Genomic DNA, 12,127 nt, shown 5'->3' with positions numbered 1-12,127 from the left:
TACATCTCCCACTCATTTCCATTATTTCCTTGCAAAAATCGTTCAAATGGCTCTCTCTTCTCTTTCACTAACAATGTTACTTCTTCATCCCCCCACTCACTACCTTTTCTAATCTGCACACCTCTCACGCTTCTCATGCCACAAGCATCTTTTGCGCAAGCCATCACTGCTTCCCTAATTATATTACATTCCTCCCCCACTTCCCCTACGTCCTTTGCTCTCACCTTTTTCCATTCTGCACTTAGTGTCCCCTGGTACTTTCTCGCACAAGTCTCCTTCCTAAGCTCACTTACTTTCACCACTCTCTTCACCCCAACATTCTCTCTTCTTGTCTGAAAACCTCTACAAATCTTCTCCTTCGCCTGCGCAAGATAATGATCATACTTCCCACCAGTTGTACCTCTCAGCGCATGAACATCCAAAAGTCTCTCTTTCGTGAGCCTATCAATTAACACTTAATCCAATGACGCTCTCTAGGCATCTCTTCTACTTACATACATATACATGTACACCAATTATTCCCTCAACTGCCACATTACTCACCTTTGCATTCAAATCTCCCATCACTATAACTCGGTCTCGTGCATCAAAACTACTAACACACTCATTCAGTAGCGCCAACAACACTTGTCTCATGATCTTTCTTCTCATGCCTAGGCGCATAGGCACCATAAATTACCCATCTCTCTCCATCCACTTTCAGTTCTACCCATGTCATTCTAGAGTTTACTGTCTTATATTCTATCACATACTCCCGCAACTCCTGTTTTGGGAGTAGTGCTGCTCCTTCCTTTGCTCTTGTTCTCTCACCAATCCCTGACTTCAATTACAAAACATTTCGAAACCACTATTTCCATTTTACCCTTTGGCTTCTATTCACTCAGAACCAAAACATCCAGGTTCCTTTCCTCAAACATACTACCTATCTCTCCTTTTTTCTCATCTTTGTTACATCCACACACATTTAGGCACCCCAATCTGAACCTTCGATAAAGATGAGCACTCCCTACGTGACTCCTTCTTCTGTTTCCTCTTTTAGAAAGTTAAAATACAAGGAGGGGAAGGTTGTTAGAAACCCATTCCATTCCCCTTTAATCGCCTTTTCCAACACGCGAGGAATGAGTAGGAAGTATTGTTTCTACCCTATTCCCAGGGATATATATATATATATATATATATATATATATATATATATATATATATATATATATATATATATATATATATATATATATATATATATATATATATATATATATATATATATATATATATATATATATATATATATATATATATATATATATATATATATATATATATATATACATATATATATATATATATATATATATATATATATATATATATATATATATATATATATATATATATATATATATATATATATATCCCTGGGTATAGGGGAGAAAGAATACTTCAAACGCATTCCCTGCGTGTCGTAGAAGGCGACTGAAAGGGGAGGGAGCGGATGGCTGGAAATCCTCCCCTCTCGTTTTTTTCAATTTTCCAAAAGGAGGAACAGAGAAGGGGGCCAGGTGAGGATATTCCCTCAAAGGCCCAGTCCTCTGTTCTTAATGCTATCTCGCTAACACGGGAAATGGCGAATAGTACGAAAGAAGTGTATATATATATATATATATATATATATATATATATATATATATATATATATATATATATATATATATATATATATATATATATATATATATATATATATATATATATATATATCTATATATATATATATATATATATATATATATATATATATATATATATATATATATATATATATATATATATATATATATATATATATATATATATATATATATATATATATACATATATATATATATATATATATATATATATATATATATATATATATATATATATATATATATATATATATATATATATATATATATATATATATATACGTGTCGTAGAAGGTGACTAAAGGGGACGGGAGCGGGGGGCTAGAAACCCTCCCCTCCTTGTATTTCAACTTTCTAAAAGGGGAAATAGAAGAAGGAGTCACGTGGAGAGTGCTCACACTCCTCGAAGGCTCAGATTGGGATGTCTAAATGTGTGTGGATGTAACCAAGATAAGAAAAAAGGAGAGATAGGTAGTATGTTTGAGGAAAGGAACCTGGATGTTTTGGATCTGAGTGAAACGAAGCTCAAGGGTAAAGGGGAAGAGTGGTTTGGGAATGTCTTGGGAGTAAAGTCATGCGGTTTGTGAGAGGACAAGAGCAAGGGAAGAAGGAACGCTGCTCCTGAAACAGGAGTGGTGGGAGTATGTGATAGAATGTAAGAAAGTAAACTGTTGATTGATATGGGTAAAACTGAAAGTTGATGGAGAGAAATGGGTGATTATCGGTGAATATGCATCTGGGCATGAGAAGAATGATCATGAGAGGCAAGTGTTTTGGGAGCAGCTGAATGAGTGTGTTAGTGGTTTTGATGCTCGAGTAATGTGGCAGTTGAGGGAATAATTCAAATACATGGGGAGTTTATTGTTGTAAATGGAAATGGTGAAGAGCTTGTAGATTTATGTGCTGAAAAAGGACTGGTGATTGGGAATACCTGGTTTAATAAGAGAAATATACATAAGTGTATGTATGCAAATAGGAGGGATGGCCAGAGAGCGTTATTGGATTACGTGTTAATTGATAGGCCCGTCAAAGAAGGACTTTTGGATGTTAATGTGCTGAGAGGTGCAAATGGAGGGATGACTGATCATTATCCTGTGGAGGCAAAGGTGAAGATTTGTAGAGGTTTTCAGAAAAGAGGAGAGAATGTTGTGGTGAAGAGAGTGGTGAGAGTAAATTAGGTTGGGAAGGAGACTTGCGCGAGGAAGTACCAAGAGAGAATGACTACAGAATGGAAAAGGGTGAGAACATAGGAGGTAAGGGGAGTGGGCGAGGAAAGGGATGTATTTAGGGAAGCAGTGATGGCATGCGCAAAAGATGCTTGTGGCATGAGAAGCGTGGGAGGTGGGCAGGTTAGAAAGGGTAGTGTGTGGTGGGATGAAGAGGTAAGATTATTAGTGAAATTATGAGGGAGGCATTTGGACGATTTTTGCAGGGAAATTATACAAATGAGTGGGAGATGTATAAAAGAAAGAGGCAGGACGTCAAGAGAAAGTGCAAGAGGGGAATAATAGGGCAAATGAGAGTTGGGGTGAGAGAGTATCATTAAATTTTAGGGCGAATAAAAAGATGTTTTGGAAGGAGGTAAATAAAGTGCGTAAGACAAGGGAACAAATGGGAACTTCAGTGAAGGGGCAAGTGTGGAGGTGATAACAAGTGGTGGTGATGTGAAAAGGATGTGGAATGAGTATTTTGAAGGTTTGTTGAATGTTGTTTGATGATAGATTGGTAGATATAGGGTGTTTTGTTCGAGGTGGTGTGCAAAGTGAGAGGGTTAGGGAGGATGATTTGGTAAACAGAGAAGAGGTAGTAAAAGCTTTGCGGAAGATGAAATCCGGCAAGGCAGCGAGATTAGATGGCATTGCAGTGGAATTTATTAAAAACGGGGGTGATTGTATTGTTGACTGGTTGGTAAGGTTATTTAATGTATGTAATATTCATGGTGAGGTTCCTTAGGATTGGCGGAATGCTTGTATAGTGCCATTGTACAAAGACAAAGGGGACACAGGTGAGTGCTCAAATTACGGAGGTATAAATTTGTTGAGTAATCCTGGTAAATTATATGGGAGGGTATTGATTGAGAGGGTGAAGGCATGTACAGAGCATCAGATTGGGGAAGAGCAGTGTGGTTTCAGAAGTGGTTGAGGATGTGTGGATCATGTGTTTTCTTTGAAGAATGTATGTGAGAAATACTTAGAAAAGCAAAGGGATTTGTATGTAGCATTTATGGATCTGGAGAAGGCATACGATAGAGAGGATAGAGATGCTCTGTAGAAGGTATTAAGGATATATGGTGTTAGAGGCAAGTTGTTAGAAGCAGTGAAAACTTTTTATCGAGGATGTAAGGCATATGTACGTGTGGGAAGAGAGGAAAGTGATTTGTTTTCAGTGAATTTAGGTTTGCAGCAGTGGTGTGTGATGTGTCCATGGTTGTTTAATTTGTTTGTGGATGTGGTTGTTAGGGAGGTGAATGCAAGAGTTGTGGAAAGAAAGGCATGTATGCAATCTGTTGTGGATGAGAGAGCTTGAGAAGTGAGTCACTTGTTCTTTGATGATACAGCGCTGGTGGCTGATTCACGTGAGAAACTGCAGAAGCTAGTGACTGAGTTTGGTAAAGTGTGTGAAAGAAGAAAGTTGAGAATAAATGTGAATAAGATCAAGGTTATTAGGTACAGTTGGGTTGAGGGTCAAGTCAATTGGGAGGTAAGTTTGAATGGAGAAAAACTGGAGGAAGTGAAGTGTTTTAGATATCTGGGTGTAGATTTGGCAGCGGATGGAACCATGAAAACGGAAGTGAATCATAGGGTGGGGAAGGGGGCAAAAATTCTGGGAGCCTTGAAGAATGTTTGGAAGTCGAAAACATTATCTCGGGATAGCAAAAATGGGTATGTTTGAAGGAATAGTGGTTCCAACAATGTTGTATGGTTGGGGGGCATGGGGTATGGATAGAGTTGTCCGCAGGAGGGTGGATGTGCTGGAAATGAGATGTTTCAGGACAATATGTGGTATGAGGTGGTTTGATCGAGTAAGTAATAATAGGGTAAGAGAGATGTGTGGTAATAAAAAGAGTGTGGTTGAGAGAGCAAGACAGGGTGTTTTGAAATGGTTTGGTCACATGTAGAGAATGAGCGAGGAAAGATTGACCAAGAAAATATATATATCAGAGGTGGCGGGAACGAGGAGAAGTGGGAGACCAAATTGGAGGTGGAAAGATGGAGTGAAAAAGATTTTGAGTGATCGGGGCCTGAACATGCAGGAATTGGAGCTACCTCGCTAACGCGGGAAACAGCGACAAAGCATAATAATAAATAAATAAGAATATATATATTTATATATATATATATATATATATATATATATATATATTTTTTTTTTTTTTTTCAAACTATTCGCCATTTCCCGCGTTAGCGAGGTAGCGTTAAGAACAGAGGACTGGGCCTTTGAGGGAACATCCTAACCTGGCCCCCTTCTCTGTTCCTTCTTTTGGAAAAAAAAAAGAGAGGGGAGGATTTCCAGCCATATATATATATATATATATATATATATATATATATATATATATATATATATATATATATATATATATATATATATATATATATATATATATATAAATATATATGTATATATATATTCTTTTTTTTAAAGATGGTTGCGAGGCGTGGACTATGGATAGAGTTGTACGCAGGAGGATGGATGTGCTGGAAATGAGATGTTTGAGGACAATATGTGGTGTGAGGTGGTTTGATCGAGTAAGTAACGTAAGGGTAAGAGAGATGTGTGGAAATAAAAAGAGTGTGGTTGAGAGAGCAGAAGAGGGTGTTTTGAAATGGTTTGGTCACATGGAGAGAATGAGTGAGGAAAGATTGACCAAGAGGATATATGTGTCGGAGGTGGAGGGAACGAGGAGAAGAGGGAGACCAAATTGGAGGTGGAAAGATGGAGTGAAAAAGATTTTGTGTGATCGGGGCCTGAACATGCAGGAGGGTGAAAGGAGGGCAAAGAATAGAGTGAATTGAAGCGATGTGGTATACCGGGGTTGACGTGCTGTCAGTGGATTGAATCAAGGCATGCGTATGGGGGTGGGTTGGGCCATTTCTTTCGTCTGTTCCCTTGCGCTACCTCGCAAACGCGGGAGACAGCGGCAAAGCAAAAAAAAAAATATATATATATATATGTATATATATATATATATATATATATATATATATATATATATAGATAGATAGATAGATAGATAGATAGATAGATAGATATAGATATAGATATGGATATATAATTTTTTTTTCATACTATTCGCCATTTCCCGCGTTAGCGAGGTAGCTTTAGGAACAGAGGACTGGGCCTTTGAGGGAAATCCCTACTTGGCCCCCTTCTCTGTTCCTATCTTTGGAAAATCAAAAAATGAGAGGGTAGGATTTCCAACCCCCCGCTCCCCTCCCTTTTAGTCGTCTTTTATGACACGCAGAGAATACGTGGTAAGTATTATTTCTCCCCTATCCCCAGGGATAACATATATATATACATATATATATGTATATATTTCTTTCTTTCAAACTATTCGCCATTTCCCGCGTTAGCGAGGTAGCGTTAAGAACAGAGAACTGGGCCTTTGAGGGTATATCCTCACCTGGCCCCCTTCTCTGTTCCTTCTTTTGGAAAATTAAAAAAAAAAAAAAGTAATGAGAGGGGAGGATTTCCAGCCCCCCCGCTCCCTCCACTTTTAGTCACCTTCTACGAAGTTTGAAAGTATATATATATTCTTTCTTTCAAACTCAAACTATTCGCCATTTCCCGTGTTAGCGAAGTAGCGCCAAGAACAGAGGACTGGGCCCCTGAGGGAACATCCTCACCTGGCCCCCCCTCTCCGTTCCTTCTTTTGAAAATTAAAAAAAAAATAAAAAAGAGAGGGGAGGATATATATATATATATATATATATATATATATATATATATATATATATATATATATATATATATATATATATATATATATATATATATATATATATATATATATATATATGTATATATATATATATATATATATATATATATATATATATATATATATATATATATATATATATATATATATATATATATATATATATATATATATATATATATATATATATATATATATATATATATATATATATATATATATATACATATATATATATATATATATATATATATATATATATATATATATATATATATATATATATATATATATATATATATATATATATATATATTTTCCTATAAGTCCAAGGCGAAAATGAAACCCGAAAAGTTCCCAAGTGCACTTTCCTGTAATAATCACATCATCAGGGGAGACACAATCGAGAAATATAACATACTAAATCGTAAGTTGGACCATCTTATGGAAAACAGCGACTGGACCAAGAACACAAACCCATCTTTTGTGTTAAACCTGTCTAATAAACAACTAGACAAAGATTGCTTGTGTGCATTAGGCTATAGTTTAAGCTTTGTGTGCTCTAACAGAGAAGCCAGCTGTATTGATGTCACAAAGTCTTTCTGTAATTTAGAAAGATACAGTAATTTAAGTAACGATGATATTAATATCTGTAAGGGTTTAGTGTATGCCAGTTTGTCAAAAGCAGTGGAAGCTAATTGTCCTAAAAGATTCATAAGAGCTATCAAAACCTTAAAAAAAGGGAAGGATATACATATTACTAAAGAAGATAAGGCTAACACTGTTGTGATTTTAGACAAAAGTAACTATTTATCGAAAATGAATGATCTTCTAAATGATAACACAACCTATTCTAAACTAAAATCATTATAAGCAGTTAATTCTCACTTCAATAAAGAAATGAAATTGTTGTTGAAAGGTAACATTTCTCTTATCAAAAGTTTTTCATCTTTGTCCCCTTCATTGCCATATATGTATAGACTTATCAAAACACATAAACAGAATTTTCCAGCAAGACCTACAGTGAGTTCAGTAGGCTCCATCACATATAAATTGTCAAAATGGTTAGTTTCTTTATTAAGCCCTTTAGTGGGTAAGGTATCAAATTCTAATATCATGAACAATGTAGATTTAGTCAACAAGCTAAACAATATCAATGTTAATTTTGATTTCAAACTAGTTAGCTTTGATGTTTCCTCACTTTTCACTAAAGTTCCAGTTGATGAACTTTTAGAATATTTAATTGATGTCTTGGATGATATTCATTTACATGTTTCAAAGTACAGTTTCATTAAACTGATAAAATTGTGTATAAAAGACAGTGTATTTCAATTTAATGGAGATTATTATGCTCAAAAATTTGGTATGGCAATGGGTAACCCTCTTTCACCTGTACTAAGTAGTCTTTATATGGAATTTTTTGAAACAAAATTACTAAAGGATATCTTACCTTCTAATGCAATTTGGTTTAGGTATGCAGATGATGTTCTTTGTGTCTGGCCAACAAATGAGAATTTACAAATATTTCTCCCCTTACCTAACAATTTAGTACCTTCCATCAAATTTACTGTAGAAAATGAAAATGATGGTATATTACCATTTTCAAATTGCATGATCCATAGACAAGGAAACAAGTTTAAGTTTAGCAAATACAAAAAACCCACCAATGTATGCTCATATATCCATTATTACTCATCTCAACATGACAGAGTTAAATTATCATCATTTCAATCTATGTTCCTTAGGGCATTACGTATTTGCAGTCCAGAGTTTATTGATGATGAGTTTGAGAAGATATATTCTATTGGAACTAAGTTAAAGTACCCTAGATCTTTCATTGATAAATCCCTTAAGTTAGCAAAGATATCATTTTATAGAGTTAAGCCCAAACCTCCCATTGACACCAGGAAACTTTTAGTTCTCCCTTTTAATAATAATTTCACTTTGCTTCCCATGTTGCTTAAATCCTTTAATGTGAATGTTGCCTTTAGCAACAATAATACTATAAAGAATACCTTGATCAAGAATTCACCAGAAAATTCTATTGGTTGCATCTATAAAGTTCCTTGTGGAAATTGTGATAAATTTTACGTTGGTCAGACTGGTAAGGATCTTTCTGTTAGACTTAAGCAACATAAATATAGTATAAGAACGGGACAAGAATCAAATGCCTTGTTTAATCATGTTAGAAACTATGATCATTGTATTGACTGGAGTAACGCCGTCTCAGTTATTAACTCTAAGTCTATTACCAAGAGAAATATCATTGAATCTTCTCTTATCAAATACACAAAAAATTATAATCTTAATATTAGTGATGGTCTATACAAATTAGATAACTTTATTGTTGATAAGATTTGTAAAATGATAAGTTTATGAACGCCCGTTGTATGTTTTGGACATGCACAGTGTTTACCAAATGACGTCCTAGCTTCGTCTCTTCGATGTATATCAACTGACTTATATTTCTCTCTTGTGTCTCCTCTGATGATGTGATTATTACACGAAAGTAAGCTTGGGAACTTTTCGTGTTTATAAATATTACATATATATATATATATATATATATATATATATATATATATATATATATATATATATATATATAGTCTGAACGACATAAAATTCATCACAGTTTCCACAAGGCACTTTATAGATGTATATATATATATATACATATATATATATATATATATATATATATATATATATATATATATATATATATATATATATATATATAAGTATATATATATGTATGTATGAAGTCTGTTGGGGATGAGAGAGCTTGGGAAGTGAGTCAGTTGTTGTTCGCTGATGATACAGCGCTGGTGGCTGATTCATGTGAGAAACTGCAGAAGCTGGTGACTGAGTTTGGTAAAGTGTGTGAAAGAAGAAAGTTAAGAGTAAATGTGAATAAGAGCAAGGTTATTAGGTACAGTAGGGTTGAGGGTCAAGTCAATTGGGAGGTGAGTTTGAATGGAGAGAAACTGGAGGAAGTGAAGTGTTTTAGATATCTGGGAGTGGATCTGGCAGCGGATGGAACCATGGAAGCGGAAGTGGATCATAGGGTGGGGGAGGGGGCGAAAATTCTGGGAGCCTTGAAGAATGTGTGGAATTCGAGAACATTATCTCGGAAAGCAAAAATGGGTATGTTTGAAGGAATAATGGTTCCAACAATGTTGTATGGTTGCGAGGCGTGGGCTATGGATAGAGTTGTGCGCAGGAGGATGGATGTGCTGGAAATGAGATGTTTGAGAACGATGTGTGGTGTGAGGTGGTTTGATCGAGTAAGTAACGTAAGGGTAAGAGAGATGTGTGGAAATAAAAAGAGCGTGGTTGAGAGAGCAGAAGAGGGTGTTTTGAAATGGTTTGGGCGCATGGAGAGAATGAGTGAGGAAAGATTGACCAAGAGGATATATGTGTCGGAGGTGGAGGGAACGAGGAGAAGAGGGAGACCAAATTGGAGGTGGAAAGATGGAGTGAAAAAGATTTTGTGTGATCGGGGCCTGAACATGCAGGAGGGTGAAAGGAGGGCAAGGAATAGAGTGAATTGGATCGATGTGGTATACCGGGGTTGACGTGCTGTCAGTGGATTGAATCAAGACATGTGAAGCGTCTGGGGTAAACCATGGAAAGCTGTGTAGGTATGTATATTTGCGTGTGTGGACGTATGTATATACATGTGTATGTGGGTGGGTTGGGCCATTTCTTTCGTCTGTTTCCTTGCGCTACCTCGCAAACGCGGGAGACAGCTACAAAGCAAAAAAAAAAAAAAAAAAAAAATATATATATATATATATATATATATATATATATATATATATATATATATATTTATATATATATATATATATATATATATATATATATATATATATATATATATATATATATATATATGCTCTGTACATGACTTCACCCTCTCAATCAATACCCTCCCATATAATTTACCAGGAATACTCAACAAACTTATACCTTTGTAACTTGAGCACTCACTCTTATCCCCTTTGCCTTTGTACAATGGCACTATGCACGCATCCCGCCAATCCTTAGGCACCTCACCATGAGTCATACATACATTAAATAACCTTACCAACCAGTCAACAATACAGTCACCCCCTTTTTTAATAAATTCCACTGCAATACCATCCAAACCTGCTGCCTTGCCGGCTTTCATCTTCCGCAAAGCTTTTACTACCTCTTCTCTGTTTACCAAATCATTTTCCCTAACCCTCTCACTTTGCACGCCACCTCGACCAACACACCCTATATCTGTCACTCTATCATCAAACACATTCAACAAACCTTCAAAATACTCACTCCATCTCCTTCTCACATCACCACTACTTGTTATCACCTCCCCATTTGCACCCTTCACTGAAGTTCCCATTTGCTCCCTTGTCTTACGCACTTTATTTACCTCCTTCCAGAACATCTTTTTATTCTCCCTAAAATTTAATGATACTCTCTCACCCCAACTCTCATTTGCCCTTTTTTCACCTATACATATACATATATATATATATATATATATATATATATATATATATATATATATATATATATATATATATATATATATATATATACATATATATATATATATATATATATATATATATATATATATATATATATATATATATATATATATATATATATATATATATATATGATACAGCGCTGGTGGCTGATTCATATGAGAAACTGCAGAAGCTGGTGACTGAGTTTGGAAAAGTGTGTGGAAGAAGAAAGTTAGGAGTAAATGTGAATAAGAGCAAGGTTATTAGGTACAGTAGGGTTGAGGGTCAAGTCAATTGGGAGGTGAGTTTGAATGGAGAAAAACTGGAGGAAGTGAAGTGTTTTAGATATCTGGGAGTGGATCTGGCAGCGGATGGAACCATGGAAGCGGAAGTGGATCATAGGGTGGGGGAGGGGGCGAAAATCCTGGGGGCCTTGAAGAATGTGTGGAAGTCGAGAACATTATCTTGGAAAGCAACAATGGGTATGTTTGAAGGAATAGTGGTTCCAACAATGTTGTATGGTTGCGAGGCGTGGGCTATGGATAGAGTTGTGCGCAGGAGGATGGATGTGCTGGAAATGAGATGTTTGAGGACAATGTGTGGTGTGAGGTGGTTTGATCGAGTGAGTAACGTAAGGGTAAGAGAGATGTGTGGAAATAAAAAGAGCGTGGTTGAGAGAGCAGAAGAGGGTGTTTTGAAGTGGTTTGGGCACATGGAGAGGATGAGTGAGGAAAGATTGACCAAGAGGATATATGTGTCGGAGGTGGAGGGAACAAGGAGAAGAGTAAGACCAAATTGGAGGTGGAAAGATGGAGTGAAAAAGATTTTGTGTGATCGGAGCCTGAACATGCAGGAGGGTGAAAGGAGGGCAAGGAATAGAGTGAATTGGAGCGATGTGGTATACCGGGGTTGACGTGCTGTCAGTGGATTGAATCAAGACATGTGAAGCGTCTGGGGTAAACCATGGA

The sequence above is a fragment of the Panulirus ornatus genome, chromosome 20 (assembly GCF_036320965.1).
Source record: "Panulirus ornatus isolate Po-2019 chromosome 20, ASM3632096v1, whole genome shotgun sequence".
NCBI classification, from domain to species: domain Eukaryota; kingdom Metazoa; phylum Arthropoda; class Malacostraca; order Decapoda; family Palinuridae; genus Panulirus; species Panulirus ornatus.
Note: the sequence above shows the minus strand (reverse complement) of the source record.